This window comes from Pinus tabuliformis, chromosome 5_2, assembly GCF_031772625.1.
Source record: "Pinus tabuliformis cultivar Carrire ecotype Pingquan chromosome 5_2, CPIR1, whole genome shotgun sequence".
In the NCBI taxonomy this organism is placed as follows: Eukaryota; Viridiplantae; Streptophyta; class Pinopsida; order Pinales; family Pinaceae; genus Pinus; species Pinus tabuliformis.
In genome coordinates this window covers 1,062,383,681-1,062,409,527 of record NC_142306.1, presented here as the reverse complement: position 1 = coordinate 1,062,409,527, position 25,847 = coordinate 1,062,383,681, and positions in this window count along the sequence as shown.

Sequence of the window (25,847 nt, the reverse complement as noted above, 5' to 3'; positions counted from 1 at the left end):
AACCGACAAACAAGGAAGGATACATAGCCTGCATCTAATCCACCATCTCCCATGTGGCTTCATCGGGCCTAAATTTCTTCCATTTCACTTTAACTTGCTCGATTGCTTAGTTCCGAAGCATGAGCATCTTTTTCTACAATATACACTGAGGCTTCGGCTGGAATTCTCCATTTGGTTCCACCTGCAATAAATACCAGTCAATCACATGATCAACATCCTTAACATACTTCTTAAGTAAAGATACATGGAAAACATAATGGAATTTCACTGTCGGCGATAGGCTATTGGCCCAATCCTCTCAGTGACACTAAAGGGTCCACAAAACTGTGGTGCTAGCTTGGCACATGATCCAATCCGCAAGGGGATCTTCTTCAGTTTGATGCACAAGTACATCTGTTCCCCAACCTATAACTCCTTGAACAACCTATTCCTATCTACATAACTCTTCTTCCTATCCTGTGTTGCCTTTAGATTCTTCTTGATCACCTGCATTTCTTGTTCCATGTCTCCCAACATATCTGGTCCAATCAATACCCTGCTAACCGGATCACTCTGACTGATAGGAATGTTAAAACTATGCCCATGCAATTCCTGAAAAGGACTAATCCTCAGTGACTCTTGATAACCGTTGTTGTATGAAAACTCTACTAAGGGGAGATACTCTTCCCACTTCCACTGCGGATGCATCACATACATCCTCAAGGTGTCCTCCAATATCCTGTTGACCCTCTCTGTCTATCCATCTGTCTGTAGATGATAAGCTGTGTTGAAGGCCAATTCTATGCCCAAACCTACAAATAAATCCTTATAAAACTTGGAAGTGAACTTCGCATCCCTGTTTGACACAAAATTTCTTGGAACAACATATAGTTTAACTACATCTCTGATGAATACTTGTGCCACATCACTAGCTGAGAACGTAGAATTCATTGGAATGAAATATGCAACCTTTGTTAACATATCTATAATGATCATGATGGAATCATGTTGCTTCGTTGTCTTTGGTGACCTTGTGATGAAATCCATGGAAATAACCTCCCATTTCCACTCTAGAATTGAAATCAGATGTAGAAGCGCACCTGGATGTTTACACTCTTATTTCACTCACTAATAGTCGAAACACCTCGCCACAAACTCTGTTACATCCCTCTTCAAATTCAGCTAATAGTAAAATCTCTTCATTGTTGTTGGTGTCTTCTGATAACCTGGGTGACCTGAATAAGGATTTGCATGAAACTCTCTCAAGGTCACCTTCTTGAGCTCACTGTTATCTAGTACATATATCCTTTCTCTAAACTTGACCAATCCATCCATTGTAAGGCAATAATCCATAACCTGTGCACCTACACTTGTACCTATACCTGTACCTGTGCCTATACCTATATTGCCATATGTACCTGTACCACTACATGTACATTTACCTACACCTGTACATGCACTTGTACCTATAATAGGACTTGTACATGTACCAACACCCTACTGCAACCTGTGCACAATCTCTGTATACCTGACATCCTACTGACCTGCCTGCAAGACCTTATCATGTAGATCTATCCCATAGGAGCTCATAGCTTCCAAGTGATTTACCTATACCCATCTGTTGAGAGCATCTACAACCCTTTTCTCTTTACCTTTGATGTACTTGATCTTGAAATCAAACTCACTAGTCGTGGCTAACAATCTAGCCTTCATGGCATTCAGATTCGGCTGGTCAAACAAATACCTCAACCCAATATGATCACTCATAAGTACAAACCTCCTACCAAGAAGATAGTGCCTCCACATCTTCAATGCATGTATGATCGTTGCTAACTCAAGATCATGTGTCAGGTAGTTTTGCTTGTGCTCATTTAGTTTCCAAGATTCAATAGCATAGCACCTGTCCATCATGCATAAGGACTCCACCAAGCCCTCTCTTGCAAGCATTTGTGCATACTACAAACTCTTTGTTTGTATCTGCAATTTGTAGCACTGGTGCATGTGTCAACAATTGCTTAAGTTGCTTAAAGATAACCTCACACTCCTCTGTCCATTCAAACTTATTACCTTTCCTTTGCAATGATGTGATAGGATAAGAAATCTGCGAGAAACTCCTGATGAACCTCTTGTAATATCCTGCCATACCCATGAAACATCTCATCTCATCCACACTCTTAGGAGCTACCCACTCCATGATGGCCCTTATCTTCTCTGGATCTAATGCAATGGCCTCCTTGGCGACAACATGTCGCAAGTAGTGTACCTCACTTTGAAAGAAACTACACTTGCTGAGATTAACATACAACTGATGCTCCCTCAACAACCTCAACACTGATGCTAAATGATCGGCATGATCTTCCCCATTTTTAGAATATATAAGTATATCATCAATGAACAAAATAACAAAACTATCCAAATATGAATGCAACACACTATTCATCAAACACATAAATATAGTTGGAGAATTAGTCAAGCCAAATGGAACAACAACGAACTCATAATGCCCATACCTGAGCGGGAACACACTCTTGTAAACGTCCTCCTCTTTGATGTGTACCTGATGGTATCCGGATCTCAGATCAATCTTCGAGAACATTGCTGCTACTTTCACCTAATCGAACAAGTCATCAATCCTCGACAAAGGGTACCTATCCTTGATGGTCACTTTGTTCAATTGCCTGTAATCGATGCACAATCTCAGAGTACCATCCATCTTTCTTCTTCATGAACAATACTGATGCGCCCCAAGGTGATACACTTGGCCTAATGTATCCCTTGTCCAACATTTCCTTCAACTACAACTTTATCTCAACCAACTCATGTGTGCTCATCCTGTAAGGAGATTTTGATGTTGGAGCTGCCCCTTGCACTAAATCAATAGAAAATTCTACCTCCTTGTGAGGTGGCCACTCCGTAATGTCCTCAGGAAATACATCCTGAAACTACTGTAGAATTGGGTACGTGCTCAACACATCTGCATCCCCAATCTCCTTACCCTTATCACTAGAAATGTGTACTGCAAGTAACATACACCCTTTCCTGTGGCTATGCTTTGCTTGCATAGCTGTCACCATCCTAACTGATGTGGTTTTCTTCTTACCCTGCAAGACTCTTGGTTCCCCATTGTCATCAACGCACTCAATAGATTTATCATAGCAGTCTACCTTGGTTATATGAAGATACAAGCAATCCATGCCCTACAACATACTATATGATCCCAACGGTAATACATTTAGATGTGCTGCGGTAGACATACCATTCAAGTCAAATGCGCAAGCTCTTGCCCACTAATGAAATCGTTTCTTTGTACCTGTATCCAACTACACTAACCAGGACTTTGCATGAAATTCCTTACTCAAACAACTCTTATACACCAAGTCAGGACTAACATAGCTATAATTAGATCCAGGTTCAATCAAAATAGAAATAACTTGATCACAAAGCTTACAGTCCATCTTAATGATAGATGTTAGGTGTTCTGCCTGTTTGTTTTCCACTGCTGCTTAAATATGAGGAATACTCTGGCCAACATCCCCAATAGTTTTCACCTCATGTGCACTATATATCTGAGACCTACCACCCTGCTGCTACAGACAATCTCTCCTAAAGTGCTCCTCTCCACATGTCCAACACTCCAACTAACCAGTCCCTCACCTCTATGTTGTTGCTATTGTGACCCATGTCCCTGTATAGTTGCATTAAACTTCTTTTGTGGTGCCATATTTTCTTTCCCATCTGCATTTTGAGGCCTTGTTCTCTTAGGCTTACATTTACCTCTACCTTTGTCTTTTCCCTTCCATCCTTGTTGAGATTCATTCTTACAATTTGATTGTTCATAACAATGCTTCAATTTTCCAATAACTTCCTCAAGTGATTAAGACTCATCATACGCAATCCGATCTCTAAATTCTAATGGAAAACCACTGACAAATCTTTGAACTTTTTCCTTCTCATCAGTAAGATATGGTACATACCTCAATAGCTCCAGAAACTTGGTCGTGTACTCTTCATTTGTCATTGATCCCATCTTTAGCTCACAGAATTCTTTGGCCTTACTATCATAGTACCTCTTACAAGTACTTCTTCCTGAAAATCCTCTTGAACTCTCGCTTAACATCTTCCCACCACATGTATGCTTTACCTTTCAAGCTAAAGATAGCTATTCTGGCCTTCATGTTATCTGTGTACTCATGCAACTCAAAGAATTTATTCATCCCAAGTATCCAAACCTATGAATCTTCCAGATTCTTCACATCTCCATCAAAAGTAGGTGGCTTCGCTTTCTTAAACTCATATGGAAAGTATCCCCTATCATTCCTCATGTAAGGATGATAACGATGACGATCATGATGTCTATCAGAACTAGAACTAGAATAGTACATGTACTCATTGCCCCTCGTATCCAAAGTGTCCAAAAAAATATCATCTCTCACTATATCAGATCTATCTAACCTATGTCTACCAGGAGACCTACTACCATATTGCCCATTAGTTCTATCCTCCTGTCCATGGCTGATCCAAAGCGACCCTTGTCACTGCAATTCTAACAAACTTTGAAGAAGTATTGCATTAACCTCTACTTGTTTCTCTTATGCATGTATGATGCGGTCATTATCTGCCTTACAACTCCTTATCTCTTCCTTCAATCTCCTCAACGTATCTACCAAATTAGAAGTGTTCTCCGCACCACGCTGCTCATCTAATGCATAGGGAGCTTCTATTTAGTCTACCACCTTGCTAGCCTTTTGATACTTCTCCTGCAATGCAAAATATGTTAGATAAGCCAAATCACAAGAAATCAAAATACCTTAGTATAGCTCGAGGAGGATACCTTGTCTGCAAGATCACCAAATCAACGTGATATATATATATATATATATATATATATATATAACATAACATAAACATAACAACATATAGACATACACAATGAATGTATCAACAACATCACTCTAGTTAGGGTCCAGTCATCAGTGCAAAGCCATATCATTAATGCATGCTATGATCTCATGCATGAAAACAAAAATTACTCCATTATACACATTGCCACATGCAACCATCGACATGCATAAGCAATGCCAAATCAACTACACATATGCATAAATGCATGTAGTCGAGCATAAACGACCAATTCTTGTAATCAACCTACAAGACTAATACATGTATCCAAACCTATAAGAATGTATCCTAACATACAAGGATGTAAGTAGGCGACATAAAATCAAGATGTAAGCAACATATAACCATGTGCAACTGGCCATATACTCATGACGATGAATTCCACAAAATCAACATCCAATTCAACATGGCAACCATACTACAACCATAATCAATCATCCAACAAATGCAACAAGCACATGGAATGCAAGTGTAAAAGACATACATGCAACTGACATGCATGCATGACCAACACACACCACCCTTCCAGTTCAAGGTGTGAACCATGCTCTGATACCACTCTGTAACACCCTCCTCCCACGTCTACCCAAGTAACTAGATAACTGGGGTAAACATGAGATGAGAGGATACTATGATTGGATTCGATCTCCTATGTGATCTTAAGGAATTTCAATCAACGAGAACGTCACACACAATCATCCAACATTAGCTTCAGAACCCTCATGAGACATGTCAACCACTCAGACAGCCTGTCCTTGGGTCCCAATGGTGTTCTGGACATCTTAGGCTTTAGTCGCTCCCATGTTATAGGCAAGAGAGCATCCAGAAACCTAAAGTCAGTCACATAGGCTTGCCTGTCAGCAATCAGAGACTAAAATTTCCAGTTATGTGCCAGAGACCCCAGGATTTAAGCCAATTTTTTAGGCCCAAAGCCTAGGTCACTGCCCATAATGGAGTGATAGCTTTAAATTAGTAAAAATACAGGGAAACAATGATGTAAAAGTAATAAGTTGAACAATACCTTAACTAGACCCCTACTAGCCATGACAATCATTTCGTCAAACGTACCATCAACATGTAACCTACATGTATAAAAAACATAATTAAGTGTAGGGATCTCATACTTATCTGAGAATTGCTATGAACCATTGTTCCCTCATGTCCTTTGCTGCATTATCATTTATTAGGCCATAGATACCATATCCATTCAATTACAAGTAAAAACATGCTGAGAGTCATACACAATTATTGTCATAAAACATACATATAACCAACATAATACGGACATAAATATCATAAACATATCAGCGATAAAATCCACTTATACATCAGTGCATTTACACATGAAAATCAAGGGAATGAATTTCTCATTAATGAATGCAATAAACCAACCAGAGATGGGACTCCACATTCCACCCGACCATAGATTGGCTAAGCCAAGTCTCTCTTCAGCCATCACCCTCATTCCACATTCCAAGCATGAATGTGGGACTCATAGAACACACCAAAAAAAACACCAACAAGCATGGATGCCACCAGAGTTCTCTACCCACACTGTGAGGAATTTGGGTGCCTCCCAGTCTCTTAGGCTTTATCGCAATCCACAGTTTGATCCAGGGATCACTAGGACCTACACCGAGACATACCGTTCAGGCTTTACCGTACATCCAATCTTGATACTACTAGGCCCAACGAAGAGAAAAATTCACCTCTTGGCTTTATCGTATATCCCGCCATTCACCAATAAGGATTCCTAGGCCCACCGAGGCACATAGTTTGGCTTTAATGCAACCCATGGTTTGATACAGGGGTTACTAGGCCAGTGGATTTACTGTGATCCATAGTCTAGTTCAGGGACCACTAGGCCATGTTTTTTTCAGTTCAAAGATCCACTTGACTCAGCTTAGATCCAATCTGGACATCCCACATTAACCGAATATGAGAACCCATATCATCAAGGCTATTAGGAAATAGCAAGGCTAGACTGAAGAACACTATCACACCTGGCAAAACCATGCCATAATATAAAAGAACTACATGCAATCCCATGCATGCCAAATATAGCAAGGAGAATACACATGCAAGTCTATGATTACAATGAAGCCTACTGTAGCTGTTTGATCTTGGCTTTCCCAGCCTGATCTTTGCTTTCTCTTGCCTTAATTTCCTTTCTTGCTCCAATGCCAAAGTGCTCTAAGAAAACTCTAAGTGTCCAAGAGTGAGAAAGAGAAAGAGAGAGAACATTGAGAAAGCTCCAAAATTGAATTGAAAAAAGATTACCAACTGATCCTCAGAAGCCTTTTTATCAATGAGGCCTCTATTTTCTTTATTTTCCATTATTTTCCTCCTCACATGCAACCTATGACCTTTCACCTCCTTTTTCTCCTAATTTCCATTATTTTCATAAATAATTGTGCCAAAAATTCCATTTTACCTTTCAAAAGCCTTAACCATTTCCTTTGCTAATTTCCTTAGCCATAATAAACCAAATGAACAGCCCTTAGGATGTCTTGCCCAACATTCAGTTGGGAATAAGTGTCCCATCGACCGTGGTTATTGTTTTTAACTTTTATTACATGGAATTTTTACCAGGGATGTTACAATGGAGCTTAACATTATTGTTGTAGTATAGATGTACAAGAGGAAGGAAAGGAGGGGAATTGATACAGAGGGCTAGACAAAACACACAATCCTAAGCAAGAATATATAGCAGAAATGTGGAAGAGTGAGGAGATGAAAATGAAAAATAAGTGGAGTGCGAATTAAGGTCTCAAGCTTTATGCCTCACAAATATGTTTGTTACAAATTAGCAAAAATAAATCTGTGTTTACATACAGGTACTGTAGCTCTCAAATAACACAAGTACTTTTACTACTTAGCAGCAAACATACAACCATGAATGAGAGTGAAACCAACAGCTTCATTACACAATCTCAGAGGAGGAAAGACATACATGAAGTGATATACAAAGGGGAAAACATACTGTGCATTTCTCCAATTGGAATCAACAAAACTTCTTCATTAATATTTGAAGATGGAGTCCAAATCACTAGTCCATTAGAATTAACAATTGTATCAGCCCAAGAACCTCGTGAACAGGCAAATTGAACCAAAGTGGAACCACTTTCTTTGCAAATAGAGGGCCTCTCGAATGTAGAATTTAGGAACCTTTGTTAAGTGTTTCTTCCCTCTATTTACAAGGAGAGGGGGAGCTTTTAACAATAGTTACAAAATATCTCAGCTAAGCTCCAACTATCTAATTGACTAGATGTCTCAGCGTGCGAAGGTTCTGCTACCCAAAATGATTACAATCAGATTTGATTCCATTCTTGAAAATGAAAGAAATATAGAATAATAGTCAAAAGAAAAAATGGATGATGGTTGAGGAAAATATCTCCCTGCCATTCCTGTGATCGCATCTGATTAGGCCACGTATTTTCCATGATGTGCCTCTTTCGTTACTCAGCCAGTTCACCTATGACTTGTGTTAGGGTCCTATAATAATAGGATTCATAATTTTGAATTGGCTATGGTTAGTCTTGTAATATTGTTCATACTTTTGCTTTCTGCAAAATGTTTTCCATATTAAAAAAAAGTAAAGACGGTATGTCCTAAAAGAATAATCAAAGGACAAAAAAAAAAAAGATTAAAAAAGTGAAAATATGAACACCAAAAAGAAATAGAAATAGATCATGAAAGTGTGCAAATTCAAATGCCACTACCATTGCTTTACTTTGTAAAATAAGATTGTGTGCAGTGTTCCAGAAATGCCACAATCCATGATGGTCAAATAGCTTAATCTTGACTCATTCATGCTTTAATTTTCATGTTGATAGATAGAGAATAAAGATCTAGCCAAACTGTTTAAAATTGGCAGATCAATAGTTAGGCAGAGAATAAAAATGAGCTCATCAGTTTAATATGAGCCATAGGAAGTTATAAGGTTAGAATTAGATAGTGTGCTTATCAAAAGAAAAGGAATAAAGGGTCAGCAAGCTCAAATGCACCCATTGAAATGAAGAAAAAATGTTAGGGTAAATAAAGGGTAGGTAGAAGAAATTTTGCAAATGCACAAGGTTGCTAAGTCAAAAGCACATTTGTCATGCTTAATCCTGTTTTTCATGTGTAGGAGGAATTGTGAGAAAGAAAGGACATTTACCAAGTTTGTTTACTAATTTCCCCTCATTTCACTACACCCCCACATACTTATTTTATAATTTCCCCATTACCCCTTCATTTCTTATAAAATACCCTTTTTCCCTTCATTTTGACCTTTACCCCTTAGTTTCACACATTTCCCTAGAAATTACCCTTCAAAAATCATCCCCCTTCCTAAAAACCCCTTTCCCTAGTGTGAAACCCATTCCCCATTACAAATATTACTTTCCCCCCTTATTAATTTCCCTATTTCCCTTCAAAACCCACAAAGCTCCCTTATCCTAAGTTAGTATGCCCCCGCATTATCTAATTAACGTCCCCCTTCACATTTCCCTGATACCCTTGTTAACCCACCAACCCTTGGTGCGGTTAAAAAACCCCGCCACATAACCCATGGTCCCACATTATTACCCAATGCTTATATTAAAAAACCCGACATTATGCGCTAATTAATTACATTTCTGTGTAATTAAACCTTGGGCCCTGCAAAATCACTTTCCCAATTCCATCCGTGCAACTTAACTGTGCGATAGGCCTCCGATCTCCTATCTCCAGATCCAACGGTGTACAACCATATCGTGTGGATTCATCATTCGACCGATAATGTCCCAAGAGCATGCGAGATTCGAGGTTTTGCATGGGCACTGTTCTGCTACGTGGCGGCACCAGGTTACATCACATGCTCGCGAAAAATATTGTCCGCCCTCCAAAAGTGGTGCAATGGCCCAGAAAACCACCTCCCTGCCTAAGCCGAAAACTGCCCATTGTTCATTTATAATTTCTGCGCCAAAATGTGAACGTTACCCGTTAAAAGGCCGAAAATCCCCAAATTTCTCTTTTCGCTCATTTTTCACTGCAAACTGCTGGTTAGCCATTTGCGACACCCTGAACCTCCGTGGCCAATTTGACCACCTTCTGCCGCCTGAAGATGCTCTGGATACCAAATTGAAGCATCCAGTTGACAGTTGAAGCCTCAATACTTTCTGAAATTACCACAAAACCCAGTTTGCAAGCCATACTTTCTTAAATTACCACAAAACCTAGTTTGCAAGCCATACTTTCTAAAATTACCACAGAACCCAGTTTGCAAGCCAGACTGCCAATTTCTAGGTATTCTTGGGAAAAACCAGAACGACCCTTCAATTTGAAAACACACAGTTTAATTGAGTGGTTATTAATTGAATTAATTAAATAAGCCTTCCTAAAATTGAAGAAAAGATTTTTTCTACCTCCCAAACCCTTGTAAAGACTGTAACTACCCTCCCACTGTACCAAAACTTTTGCACCTCACTCATGAAACGACTAAAAGTCTAATTCAAATCTGAAAACCCAATCATGGCTTCCCAAACCTCTCTGGACGTGAGACCTCTGCAAACCCCTCACTTGGACATTGACCACCTTGCCTTAGCAGACTGAGACTTTCAAATTAATGATACTGCTTCCCCTACCTACCTTCTAAAGCTCCAATCCTAGAGTAAGGAAATTTTTTAAAACAAAACGATGACATTCACCTTTGGGAGTCTAGTTTTTCCAAGTATTTTTTTCCAGAAGTACACGCATTCCCAGAAATCATCCACTTCTGTCATGCTTGCTACGTTCCCAACCAAAGAGCCATTGTCACTCCTTACCAGCAAGTTTTGTTTACCATCACTGCAGAATCCATTAACCAAATGCTGCAGGTCCAACCAAGCCCAAAGGAGACCCCACTTTCTATTGGAGGCTTGCTGGACCTCTATACCATGTTAGACTTTCTTAGAATAGCCCAAATTTTCCAAACTTTCATCATAGAGGAGTTTCATACTCCTACAGAAAGTCCTCCATATGCTGCCACCATTTTTTCTGAGAGAGGCAGACAAATCATAACCATGCTCTCCTGCATTCTAGGATACACTACAGATGAACATGTGGATGAGGTTGTCCTTGCTTTCCTTTCCATCTTTAGCCCAGGCAAGTCTCCTGCTGTAATTTACAGCTATGCTCAGTTCATAGAAGATAAGATGCATGAACAATTCATCAGACTACCTACTGAGAGAGTCTTCAAGTACTCATCTGTATTGTTTCACATGTTTTATATCATTAGTCAGACAAATTACCTATCAACATTCAGAAATTGGACACCAAAGGAAATCCAAGATCAATCATATATTCAACACCCTTGATCCAAAAGTACTCCATTATATTTACTTACAAGGACTTCATTGATTCATTTGTCCATCCAGTTATGAATATGCTAACTAGTAGCCCTCAGCCCATAATCAGTCAAGAGATCAAAAGATTTTTACAGTTGGCCAAGAACAGTAAAGTGGGAGACTGGTATCTGTACTAGAATCAGACAGAAATAAGGATATATGGATGCCAACTTGCCCCCTACAAACTGCCCAAATACCTCCCCATGAGGATATTTGCATTAGAGTACTTTAGGCAGATAATCAACTCTCATGAAGTTAAATTCCTGGAAGGCAAGAAGAAAAATCAATTCAAAATGAAAAACCAATTGGGCCCCTTCATTTGTAACAATAGGGAAGTTGGACCAGATGCAAATAAGATTCTGCAGCAGATGATGTTTAAGAACAGTTTTATGTGGCAATATGACCCTCAAAGAGTCATAAATAAACTAAGGCTTAAGGTCAAATTGGGCCCTTTCATTCATCATCCCAGGCCAGACATAAAGAGATTTGCCAACCAATCAGAATGGTTGGGAAACACTTTGGTATACATGGGAAACACTGTAGTTGATGTAGAGAATACATTAATTGATGTAGAAAAACAGATTGATACAAGTTCCTTCTTGCAGGTTCTATAACTAGGAGATCAAATGAATATTCTTCATCTTTTACAAACTCCAGCAAATGAAGATAGGAATGCCAAGAGAACCAGGGAAGAATGTTCTAGTTTAACTATGGAAGAGGCCCAAGCTTAATCTTGTAACTGAATAGGAGGACACCATTGACTCAGTGGAAATCACTGACACTGATACAATGGTGGAAAGGAGTAAAGGCCCAAAACCTTTAGGAGAAACTCACCAACCCTCAACATCAAATAATCAACTTATTGAGAGATAGCTCAGTGTTTAGGTCTCTTCATTCACCAGGCCTGTGGATAAAGAGAAGGATATCAAGGACATATATAAAGGAATTAAGTTGAGGAATGAGAAGCTGAAGGCTGAGACTTATGCTCAATACTTCAAGTAGACACTTGCAAATCAAAACAGGTTGATGTCAGCCTTTGACATCAAAATAGGAAAAATGTAGATGTTATTCATGCAACCTATAGTCCAGCAACCACAAACATCAGCTGACTATAGGAAAAAATATTTTGAGGTTTTGGCTAGGGATGTTCATCACATTGACCAAATTGAGTTTCATACGCAGGCATGTGAGATGATCTATTCCACCTTGACAGGTAAAGCTATGACTGTACATAAGTTGCAAAGTTCATTGGACAATATCACTAAACAATACAAGTTGGAAAAGGCCTCCTCACAGGCCAAGGACAATAGAATCAAGTCACTAGAAGACTTGGTCATTGAGCTGGGACATGATCCCAATGGCATCAAGGCTGCTGAGAAGTTGATAAAGAAAAATAATGAGGACATTGCTGCTCTCAAAAAACAACTGAAACTTCCTGATTCAGAGCAGCCACAGACAAAAGAGGTCCTTGAGAGCCAAACACATCAAGAGGAAATGATGGACCTCGTTTTACAATTGAATAATCAGTTGAAAGAGATGGAAAAAGAGTTAGACAACTTGATATAGCTGAAACATGTCAACCTTGAGACTGCACCTACCACTGCCATTCCAACAGTTACCACAACAGTACCATCCACCTTGGCAGCTTCATTGGTTCCTACAACTCCACTGGTTACAGCTCTCCTAGCTTCCACATCATCTACATCAGCAACATGTTCGACATCAAAAGCAGCTCAGCTAGGTGATGAGGCTAGTAAATTGGTCAAGGCAATGGAAGACATGTCCATTCAGACCACACAAATAAACAAGCTTAAGGAAAAGATAACCAGTCTAGAGAATGATAACAATCTTGCATAGATTATGCACAAAGAAGAAGTACAGAAATCAACCAAGATGAATGAGAGGATAAAGAGTTTAGAGAAAGAGCTAACATTAAAGGAGCCACTTGGCCAAGCTAAGGAACAATTATGGGCCAATATTATTGACTCTGCCAATGATATTTGGCCATCCATTCAAGTAATTTTTTAACAAAGTGACTTAGTGAAAGAAGTTACATAAGCCATTCAGAAGTTTAAGGCTGAACTGGGAGACATGCCAGAAGAAGCTACTAGAATCATCCATTTCTTGAACTCCAAAAACAAGTACGAATTGCAGGAATTGGACATTGCTGACAGGACAGGTACAATATTGGAGGTTAAGAAGGTGCTCACCAAGAGAAATTTGATGCTAAACCTTGAGGACAAATGCCAAACCATGCAACTAGCTATAGAAATGTTCATGGTAAAGTTTGATGTTTTGAGGCAGAAGGGTCTACCCAATCCCTTGGTGATAAATGATAAATTAATTCCACAGGAGGATTACAATAGGAGAATAAGAGAGGTAGAAAAGGATCAGGTAAATACTTCCTCTATAAAGGGGATGCCTACTGGAAAGGTCCTATATCATACCTTTGAGAACTTGTTTTACCTCCAACATGAGGTAAAACACCTTTTTGTAAATAAACCCACTTTTACCAAGTACACAGAGGCAGATGAAATCTACAAGGAAATGGTAAATATCCAATTACCAGATGTAGAAACATGGGAGAAATTGAATGAATTACTATAAAAATACACAGTCAAAATGTAAAAATGTACAGTAAGGGTGAAAACAACACAATAAAAGGAAAATGATAGATCAGCCAGGTAAAAGAGTATCAGTTGAAAGTGTATTAGTTGAAAGGTCAAAATACAAAGAAGAGCCAACATGAAGACCAACAACAAGGCAAAGAATAAAAAGCAAAATATCAGAGCATAAAGACAGCACAACCTAATAAACAGGGACAACATAAGACAATTGAACATCTCTCTTTATCTTCTTGCATGAAGATATTTCTTTCTCCTAGATTAATTCCTAAGACAGTTTGGGATATTTTGTAAACTATTTTTATATAAATACTTCATAATTCGAAGTATTGTGGTGTGGATTGCTATACATTTGTAGAGTTGTATTGATCATAAAACTAAGGGTTATTGTACTAATTTTTTCCAAGTCAGCAGACTGGATTGAGTAATAAACAGATTGCATTACAGGATTCATGTGTTGAGCTATTACAGTGAAGTATTTTCTTTGTCAAATTTGATATTTTCTTATGTATCTCACAAACTTAAATCTTATCTAAAGTGAATGAATTAACTAGAAATTTATTTCAGAATTTGTTTAAGTACACTTTGTCTTGAACAATTAATAATTTTTATGTTTTCTTCTGATATCCGAATCTGAGAATCCTTAATTTCTCTCCCATCCCGGTTGACCTCTTTCACTTCATTCAAAATACAGTCTAAGGAACCCTTAATTGCTCCTTGGATCCAATTGAAAACCACTTCACCATCCAGCGTTGAGATTTGAAGTAACTTAGCTACCTTGCCCTATAGACACTATTTTTAGAACTTGATCCAATCCTGTTTGCTTGAAATTTGACCCCATAGCCCAATGGTAAAAGACACCCCTCTATCCATCTAAGTAAGTGATCCCACCACCAAATCCAAATCAAAACCCAAGTACAATCATAACTAGCCTAAAATCAATTAACTAAACAAATTTAAATCATAAAGAGAGAGCCCTCTCTAAGCATTAGGAAGACTAAATCCTAATCTCCAAAGTAGGTTTATGGTTACCTCTATCATTTCTTTCTCTAACAACTCAATAGAAATTTTAGAGTGATAACATATTGGCAACCATACTAGGGACTCGATCCTCAGTGTAATAAAACTTTAAGGAAATCTTAAATCTCATATTTTGCCCCTTAAGGTCATTTTAAGAAGTTGTTGTTAAAAAGTTTCAAAAAACAATTAAAAAATTAAAATTCTAGCTCCCAAAAAGACTCACTATACTAGGGAAAATCTAGATCCAAACCTTGCTACAATAGTTGATGACCCTAACAGAATTTTAAGAAAACCAAAAAAGGTAGAAACTCAAGCAAGTAGTAGCCAGTTAGTTAAAGCAAATTCACTCCCCAAGGAATTATCAAATTTAGACGACATTCAGTTTGATTTGTCATTTGAGCTTTCTTTGTTTAGAAACAAATCAGAAAATTCAATTCATGAAACTGTAATAGACCCTGATTTCATTCAATTCATTGAGTCAAAAAAGGTGCCTATACATCCAGATTTAGATCATCTTTTCTTGAATACTTTTGATAAACTAGAAGCTTTAAACTCAACCTTGATAAGCCATATAGATGATGCTTATCTTCAACAATCAGTTGAATTAGCTTCCGTCACTGCTGCTACCTCTGAACTTTCTACAGAATCTTCAAATATTGTAAATACACCTTCATTTACTACCACCTCACCAATAATATCCACCATAGTTCATTCCCCTAAACCAGTTATTCCTCAACTTCCTCTCCAACCGAACATCTCAAGTTCATCTAGTTCATCTACACCCATCTCAAGTCCTTCTTCTAGCACAACCACTTTGCCCCACAACCAAACTAAAACCTCAGCCATGGCAGATACATATGCACCTTTGGTTTTACCAGCCTGTTGATGCCTCGAAAATCACTGCAACAACATCGGGGATAACCACCCGGTCCGGACCTTAGTACAGCTCCTTTTCCGTTTGGAATAGTGGCTCCGACTAGGGATAATGGGACCAGTTTCCCAGAAATAGATAAACGGGATGGATGGATGATTATAAACTACGCTAGCGATGAGCGAATAACTAAAACTATTGACAAGAATATAATAACTATGATCTACCCCGGGGACTTATTGAGCTTTTAAAGTGCAGCGCTTGATGATCTGTATCTATAAACGGGCATATAGATGACTCCATTTGACAGACATGGATGTTATTCTGTTCATGATTGCTATGCCTAAATAGTTAAGCAAAGCGATTAAGGCGATATTACCACACTTTATCATTTATATCATTGTCACATGCATGATTAAAAGAAAAGGCACATCGTAAAACATCCAATAGTGGAATGAATAAAGATTTGTTGTTACAGCGCACACATATAATCAACAATAGCAAGAATAATCACATAACAATTCATATAAAAGGAATGAATTCAGACATAGATAGAAATACCATATGAGCTGCTTGACACTCCCAAATATCAATCGCTATTTGTAGTTCTTCCTTCAACGCAAAAACATTCTCAACAACGACAATAGTGCACAATTGCATAAAGAAGCTTCCTTGTTAAATTAAGAACAATTGGCCCAGTTTCATAAAAGAATATTGACTGAAGCACAATAGTGAAAACTTCAGTCTTTTAAGTCTATTACAAAACTTTACGACCCTTTCCAAAACAACAAAAGGGTCTATAAATACTAAACTAATCTAAATATCTAATAAACAGAAATCCTACTTAATTGGCATCAATAACTTTTGATCCTATTTCCCGGAGCGATCTGGCAATCGGCGGTATGATTCATCAGGTAGGCTGCTTGCCTTTAAACCTGAGCTGACTTGTCGCAAGCATTGGCTCTACTTCAGGTGGTTTGTTGAGACGCGAACTGAGCTGGGCAGCATAGGTGGCATCCTGAATGTCGGGAATTATACACCCGATTGCATCTGTTAAACACTTAAGGGCGGCTCGCTGTGTGTGCGGCTTAATCAGAAAAAGCCAATATGCATCCATAGTTAAACTATTAATCCCAACGATTAATCTCCCTTTCTCCTCTAAATCAGGATAGCATGATTGTTCCAATGTATTTGTTGTCGTCATCTTTCCTGGTGTACATTGGGAAATCATATTTGCTAAGTAGAGAGTGTTGTTAACTAGATCAACCAGATTGCTGGAAGTTGATTTACACCTTGAAGCTGCCCTTTCTGCTTTCATCACCTGAGTGTGCCATTCTGTGAAAAGTATGTCTTTATATGTTTCTGAAATTTTGGGCAAATTTGCTTCTCTACCTCAAATTTGGCCTAGTCAAACTCATTTATGACCTTCTCTACCTGTTGATTTATGGATGTCGTTAGCTCACACAATGGCTCTGCCTGAGCGATTTGTTGACACAGGAGCCTAATCTGGGATATCAATGCACTGTTGATTAGTGATGCTTCCTTTCTGAATTCTGCCACTTGTGAAGTGCCCTTTGCTTTTTCGAGCTGCGATGATAATTGAGCGATTTGCTCATCTTTCGTTTTCATCATTTGCTCATTTGTTGCTCCCAATTGTGCCAATGCCTCCGACAATTCCTTTTGTTTCTGGATTGTGTTTTGGTCGATCCTTTGCCTTTCTTCCTGCAATTGCTGGGTTAATTGATTGTTCATTTGTTGTTGTGCCAGCAACTGCTCCTCTGCTTGCGCTGCCTTCTGCTTTGTCTCGGTCAATTCTGCTTGTAGTGCAAAAATTTCTTGGTCCTTAGTCTTCAGTAGAAGACTTACCTCTGATGCCTTGTCGATTGTTGCTGCGGAATAGGCTTCTGCATACTGTGACAGCTTTGTTAGGTCATCGGAGGGGTCCAATTCCTCCTTCCATACTACATTACCCGTGACTGTTTGCTCTGGAAAGATAGAAGGTTGATCAGTCCTTCGTCTTTTCCTTGATCGCTTTACAACTGCTCTATGCCTCGGGCTGTAGAAAACATCCAGGGGAGGAATATCTTCTACCTGGAGAATGATTTGATCAGAGGGGTCCTTTGGAATTATCTCAACATCCTTAGAAATGGGTGGGCCGCTGGTTCCACTTGGAACCTGAGGTGAAGTGATGTCCTGTGTGTCACTTGTCTTGGAAGTGTCCCCATTTTTTGAACATTCCAATCCACTGATGATGGAATGAAACTGCTGCCATTCCTGGAGTAGTTTGGGGTCTATGGTAGTGTCCACATTGACATCGGTGGTGGTCTGTTTCTCTTTTTCGGCTTGGGACTCCTCCCGTTCTTTTTCCTGCTCTTTTTTCAGCTGTTCCTCTTGTTCTTTCTTTTGCCTTTCCTCTTGCTCTTTTCTCTGTTGTTCCTCTTGCTCTTTCCTCTGTTGTTCCTCTTGTGCTCTCTTCTGCCTTTCTTCTTTTTCTTTTCTCTGCCTTTCCTCCTGTTCCTTTTTATGATCCTTTGTTACCACCGGAGGTTCCTTTGATTGTTGCCGAACAGGCCCGCTTGATGATGTCGCCGGGGTTGTTGCTAGTAAATCTAGAGGCAGAGTTTGCAACCTCTGTTCTCTAAGCTTATTAAACTCAGTCAGCCCTTCATCATTATATTTCATTCGAGCAAGTTCTTTAGCTTGACCTATTGTTTCAGCTGCAACGAATAGGTCGTCAAACAAATCTTCTTTGTGCTCAAATTTTGTCAATTTGGCCTGTTCCAGTGCATTGTAGGCAACTTTGCTTGGATCATATGGCCTGTTTGGGATAGTCGCCAGAGTTAAAGATTGAAGCTTTGTGGCTTCCTTTTCTGCATGTTTGAGATCATGCAGAGTATAGACACCACACCTGAAGGGAAAAGAGGGCCAGCCCCTCTTCTTTTCTTTCTTGAGAGTTTGTGTAACACTCTCAGCCATAATCTGATAGGCGATTTCTCTTGCTAGCAGCTTGTCTGGTATATACAAAGGGAGAACATGTGGGTCGGCTTGGCTACCGAAAACTCTTATGTAGGTAAATCTCTCCTCCCCAAACCAACTTGCTACCGCCGTTATATCAAACGAAGCTTGATAGGAAATCTTGGGAATGGGTTTGTCAAAAATAGAATAGTGAATAGGCACCATAAAGCCATTGCAGATTTGGTACAGATGGTGCTTGTAAGAGGACTTCCATAGTTTCTGATGGTATATGTGGATGGCCGTGGGATCTTGTGGCGTCCACCTCCAGCCGAGCACGGGGAATTCAGAATTGAAACATAGTGTATCTAAGATATATGCACTGTAATAGAATGGGGGAATTTTCCTTTCTGTGACGATAGTCTGATGTCTAAAGTCACGCACAGCTTGTGCTAATTTGTCAGAAAGGATGGTGGCCCAATCCATAATTATACCGTTTACAGCTGCCTCCATTAGAGGAACCATCTCTATGGTAAAATTAGCAGAGTCATGTAATCCCCATGATCTACACATCATTATTCCCACATAGCAATAAGGAGAAGCAAGAGAATCGACCGAGTACTTACCGGAAGATTCGTGTTTGTGTTTGGCTGGATTTTGTCTCCAATCCCGGATGGGTTTGGATTCAACTTCATTTTCGCTTGCAAACTTCTCCAGGAATGCTTTATTATATATCTTCTCCGGCTCGGGAAAATGATACATTTGTCTTAGATCATCCGGCCTGAACGATCCGAAGATTCTCCCATCTCTAGTGTTGAAAGTTATGTCCAAGATTGGGATTTCTTGAATCGCCCACCGCACTACATTGTGTATGGGAGAATTTGCTCCCTGGCCGCTATTCTGTGAAGGAAAGAATCGGCTAAATCTTTGAGAGTACAATCAGACTTGCGAGTAGGATCCGCAGTAGCTTCTATTACTGTCTTTTCTGGTTCTTCGGCCTCAATTAGGTTGTAAGTGTCTTGCCAAGTAACTCTAGTGAGACCCGTGCATGTAGTATCGGATATTAAGCCCTTCTTTTTGTCCACAAGAGCTTGTCCTGCTGCTGATGTAGTGGAAGCGCCTGCGGTCTTCTTAGATTTCTTCCCCATCTTGTTTGAGTTTTCTCTTTCGGATGGATTCTGCACAGAGAGACAAATGTGCGTAATACAGAGATAGCAATGAAAACTTGCAAGTGATGAGAACATATGCATAGGTGCGTAATAAGGGATTAGCCTTTAAAAATGGGCGCGGACACAATCCATGGAAAGATTTTAAGACTTATGATCTCATTAATTGGCCGTTTAAAACCTGTCATCCCTTAAATGCCCATTATATCGTTATTCGGCTGAATGATTCACTTAAGCGTGCAGTGGGCGTTTTGGCGGTTGAGTGCAGGTAAATGACTGCTTAACCGATCAAGCTTTAAATATGAATGAATTGTGATATCCCATCACTTAACGGCTTTTTATTGAAAACTGCGCTTTATCGCATCGCGTCGGGAGAATGAGGATTATAAAGTGCACATATAGTGTATCGCCGATCGCCGATAGCGATATCGGATCGCATCGGGGGTATGACCTGTGCGCCTTAATGATGTGCATGGGATATTGCCGATTGCCGACTGCCGATTGCATCGCATCGGGGGAAAAAGCTTTGAGCACATTAAGACTTAAGTAAAGATTACCGCCGATATCCGATCGCCGATTTCGCATCGCATCGGGGCTAATGGCATGGGGCGCTTTAAAATGTGCATGAAGTATTGCCGATCGCCGATTGCGATATCGCATCGGCGGAAATCAATGTGTCGTTTATTTATATTTCTTATGTCATTGCGATATGCGATCTTGCGATCGCTTTATCGCAATGACAAAGATTTGCCTTATTTCTTTAAATGGGTTTTTTTAAAAGGGTTTTATAAAATGAGTTCATTTGATTATCGGACCCTTTTGAACAATAAAAGTATTGATACCAATTAATCTTTAAAGGGACCCATTTCATATGTTAATATTTATAAATAAAAATGATATGAAATGGGGGGTTGTTGTAGAGCACAACAATTGGCGATTCGCTGGAAGAACCAGTTATCTCTGGAAATGATAGAAATACTTAAGCTTTTTCAAAATAGAGTTTCAATCAAAGGGGAAAATTCTAATATAACTAGATTTCTATGTATTCTGAGAAAAATGAAACTATTTTTTTGACTTCCTCTTTTTTAAGAAAATAAATACATTCTAAGTTTAAAATAGGCCTTTATTGGTTTATAATGATAAAATAGAATACCTTTCCAAATCAGCTTTTATAGTAAACTCATATGTCATTGGTAGAGCCTCTGCTGCCAGCAAACATCTATAGTTTCGACAGGGATACCTTTTAACCATGTGATTGTCCATTGTCCCATCCAATTAAGAGTGTGATTAACAGAATGAATTTAAAATATGTTTTCATATTTTGTACTTCATTTTGTTGTTGATAAGATAAAAAGCCATTGTCCTGGTTTGGTGGCCAGCTATTGACAATGCCATTCACTGGTAGTAGTCTAACTGAACAAGCTGGCTCGTGATGAGACCCCTTGTCTTGTAATTTCAAGCCATTACCCTGTTTTGGTTTGCAGTATTGGTAATGTCAGATAAACTATTTCCCTATGAACATGGTAAGCAGGCTTGTAATAAGACCTCTTATCTTTAATATCTTATATTTTAGAATTATACTCTGAATAATCATAAACTTTAGTGAATGGGATGAACAATCTTCTCCTTAAGAGTAAATGGACGACAGGGTAAGAGTTGAAGATGCTGAAATTGGATTGGCTTCTATCTTGATATTGATAACCTTTCGAGACCAATTTGAAAACAGAAAATGATTTACAATACTTCTATGCTTTGAGAGGAGTTGACAAAGCTTGAACTGTGGTTTCAGAATACAATGATATCTAATTTCCTAGAAATTATCCTTTTTGGTTAAAAGTTCTATTATTTAAAAGCAAATATTCATACTAGTTCTGTGGGACAACTTTTTCAAACGCAGCAAAAGGTCAATGGGAGATATCTCACAACCTTATTTTCTAAAAATCCTACAAACTATAAAATCCTACTGAAATGAAAGGAGAAGGGGTTACCTCCTCAGTTAAAGAATTTCTTCAAGATAAGGCCATTAACAGGGAGAGAATCTCTCAAACCTGATAAATCTTGCAATATAAAGGTTGAATGGCCTATCTTTTCACAGATCTGAAATGGTCCAAGCCACAACTTCTGGAACTTGGAGTGTTTACCCTTGTCCTCATGGGCTTTGTCCCATTTCAGAACTAAATCACCGACTTGGAATTGTTTTGAACCGGATGAGACTGAATCAAAAGCTGCTTTGATGACTTGCTGATGTTTGGCATGGATAACCTTGGCTTTTTCTCTTTCCTCTTCTAATTTTAGAATTTGGTCATGTCTAAACTGAATAGAAGAGGAAGGTCTTTCCTCAATAAACTGCACTAGGGCTAAAGAAGGAATAACAAGATTCGTGGGTAGTATTGCTTCTTTTCCATATACAAGATTAAACGGAGAAGTTCCAATAGAAGCTTTCTGTGTTATCCTATCAGCCCATAATGCAAACACTAAGGATTTGTGCCAATTTCTCTGATTTTGTTCGATAGTTCGCTTAATGATTTTAATCAGATTCTTATTAGTAGACTCCGCTAAACCATTACCTTGGGGATAGTAATTAGCAGAATATTTTAACTTAAATCCTCTTTTAATAGCGAAATCAAACATAGCATTGCCTGAAAAGTAAGATGCATTATCAAAAACAAGAGCATTTGGGACACCAAACCTGGTAATAATGAATTGATCTATGAATTCAATGATTGCTTCAGAATTTGCTGTCTTTAAAGGGATTGCCTCAACCCACTTAGTAAAATAATCGGTAGCAGTAAGGATATACTTATGTTGTTTTGAAGACGATGGAGTGATTTCCCCAATGATATCCAATCCCCATTGCTCAAATGGTTGTTCAATGTTGATTGGTTGCAGAGGGAAAGCTGATTTACGTTGTCTTCCACTAGCAGTTTGACAATTGAGACATTTCCTTACATACTCGTGGGCATCTTTAAACAGAGTAGGCCAATAGTAACCAGCATGAATAATTTTGTGAGCTGTTGTGTCAGCTCCGAAATGTCCTCCTGCTGGTCCATCATGTAACTCCTGCAAAACCTTTTGGGCTTCAGGTTTCTCAAGGCATCTTAACAAGATAGAATCATAATTCTGCCTAAAAAGCACGTCATCAATAATTGTAAAATTCTTCGCTTTTAACCTAATGGCCCTTTTGTTTTTGTAAGACAAATTTGGAGGTGCATAACCATTCTTTAAATAAAATATTAAATCTGCATATTGAGATCCAGAATCAGTAACACTTATCTGATTGATTTCTTCAGTTTGCTCTGTATCGCTTGATTCTGGAATGTTGGATGCTCCTGCCAATATCCTGCAAAAACCTTGGCCCCTAACAATCTTTGCTGGCCTAATTTCTAAGTCATACTCTTGAAGCGCTGTGACCCAATTTGCCCTTTTTTCACCCAGCTCTTTTTGGATTAATAGTTGCCTAACTGCCGGGAAAGGAACTATCACTTTTGTATGGGTTTTCAAAAGGAAGGGTCTATAATGCTTGACTGCTTTAAATACAGCAAAGGCTTGTTTTTCTACATCAGAGTAATTTAATTCAGCACCCTGAAGATTTGAGCTGAAGAACGAAATGGGTGCTTCCAAATTGTGTTCATTTAGTTGCGTGAGTACTGCAGCATAAGACACGTCGGATGCAATGGTATACAATGTAAAATGATTAGAAAAATTTGGAGTATTCAAGGCTGGGGCATTGATTATTGATTGCTTGATTATATCAAAAGCTTGCTTTTCTGCTGATCCCCACTTAAAGACTGAATTCTTCTTGATCATTGTTTGAAGTGGCAAAATAATTTGAGAAAAATCAGGAACAAATCTTTTAACAAAATTGATCTGGCCTAAAAATGACTGCATCGACTTTTTATTGTGTGGGAAAGGGATTTCAGAGATTTCTTTGATTCGATCAGGATCGATATAAATGCCATCTTTGGATACAATAAAACCTAAGAGTTTTCCTTGATCAAGAGCAAAGAAAGACTTTTTAGGGTTAAGAGAAATACCATATCTTTTGCAACGCTGAAAGATTTGATTTAGATCATGCAAATGATTATACCTCTTCTTAGAGAATACAGTAATATCGTCTAGATAGACGACTATTGTTCTATTAATCAACCCTCTAAAAGCTATATCCATAGCTCTTTGGAATGTCGCTCCTGCATTTATAAGTCCGAAAGGCATTTTCTGATACGCATATGTTCCCCATTTTGTTCTGAATGTGGTTTTAAGTTGATCATCAGGATGAACCAGAACTTGGTTATATCCTGAGAATCCATCAAGAAAAGACATCAATTCAGAGCCTGCTACTGATTGGAGTATTTGCTCCATAGTAGGTAATGGGAAGTTTTCTTTCAAGCTCGCTTTGTTTAAATTTCTAAAATCAATACAAATTCGAATGTCGCCATTTTTCTTTCTGACTGGCACCATATTAGAGACCCAGTTTGAGTGTCGGACAGGAAAAATAATCTTGGCTTTCAAAAGTTTGTTAAGTTCCGACTTTATCTGGCTCTCTAAATTTGGATGTATTTTTCTTAACTTCTGCTGAATCGGTTTCTGATCAGGAAGCATAGGAATGGTATGCTGGATAATGGATGTATCATATGTCTTCAAATCATCATACTTCCAAGCAAAGACCTGTTTGTTTTTTCTTAACAGTTTAATGAATGCCTCCTTCTCTTCCAAGGAAAGTCCTAATCCTAAATTAATATTTTGAGGAGCATGGTCAGTACCTAGATTTATCAATTCAAACCTAAGGGTAGAACTTTGGAGCTTTGCATTAATTACAGGTTTAAACCTGTCTTTGATATCATAAAGATCTTCGAGCTTTACCACTGGTTTAGGAATTGAATTTTCCTGAGGTGTTTCTTTCATTTGTAGATCATGGTCATTTTCCTCAATAATTTGATCGTCATAGGACTTTTCAGAAGTTAGAAATTGTAAAATATCTTCATCATGGTTAAATACTCTCCAATTAGTGACATTGTCAGGAATTGAAGGCCTAAAAAGTAATTCTACGGAAAATCTATCAAGGCTGTAGTCTTCAGAAGGTAGAAGCTTGGAAGCTACATTGGCTAGTAGGTCGGCTGCCGAGTTTTGCGACCTAGGAATGGAGGAAATGTTAAATGCTGAAAAGTGTGAGGTAAGATCTTGTACTAGCGATTGATAATGTTTGAGGTGATTTGAAAGACAATGAATTGCATTCCTCACCTGTTTAACAATAATTTCAGAATTGCCGAATACTTTTAGATATTGCACTTTAAGGCCGATTGCTTTATATAATCCCTGGACTAAAGCTTCATATTCGGCTGTGTTGTTAGTGCATTCAAATTCTAACCTACAAGACAGCATTGTCTTTTCTCCTTGTGGACTAATCAAAATGCAACCTGCTCCTGAGCCCTCGCTGGACTTAGAGCCATCAAAATATAAAGACCAAAATAAAGAGATATTAACAAAAGTATTTACATTTTTCTCAGCATCATTGAAACATCTAGACTTATCAGTTTGTGAAAAAATTTCAATCTGAGATGTAAAATGATTAACTGAAAAAGGAGATGGTTGGGCAACAAAGTTGCCAAAGAATGACTCTGACGAATAATTCCCCAAAATGTTGTTTTTGAACGCTACAGGTTGGTTTTCTTGCTCAAATTCAGTAACTGTGTGGGTCATGTGTTTCTCTCGATCGATCCTTATTTGATTTGGCTTGCCTTTGTAGGGAAGCCACATATGTGACCAATCAGTGGAAATATACCCATGCAATTTTTCGGACCAATCCCTACTCAGAATTAAACCGTAAAATTCAGGTATATCGGCTATTAGGATGTCAATCCTCTGTACAACTCTGGGATCGACAGACAACCTGATAGTTACGGAATTAATTTCTCCCACAACCTGCACTTTGGTCCTGTCCAACTGTACAATATGAATAGCAGACTTCTGGGGTTCAATGTTCAGTTTAGAG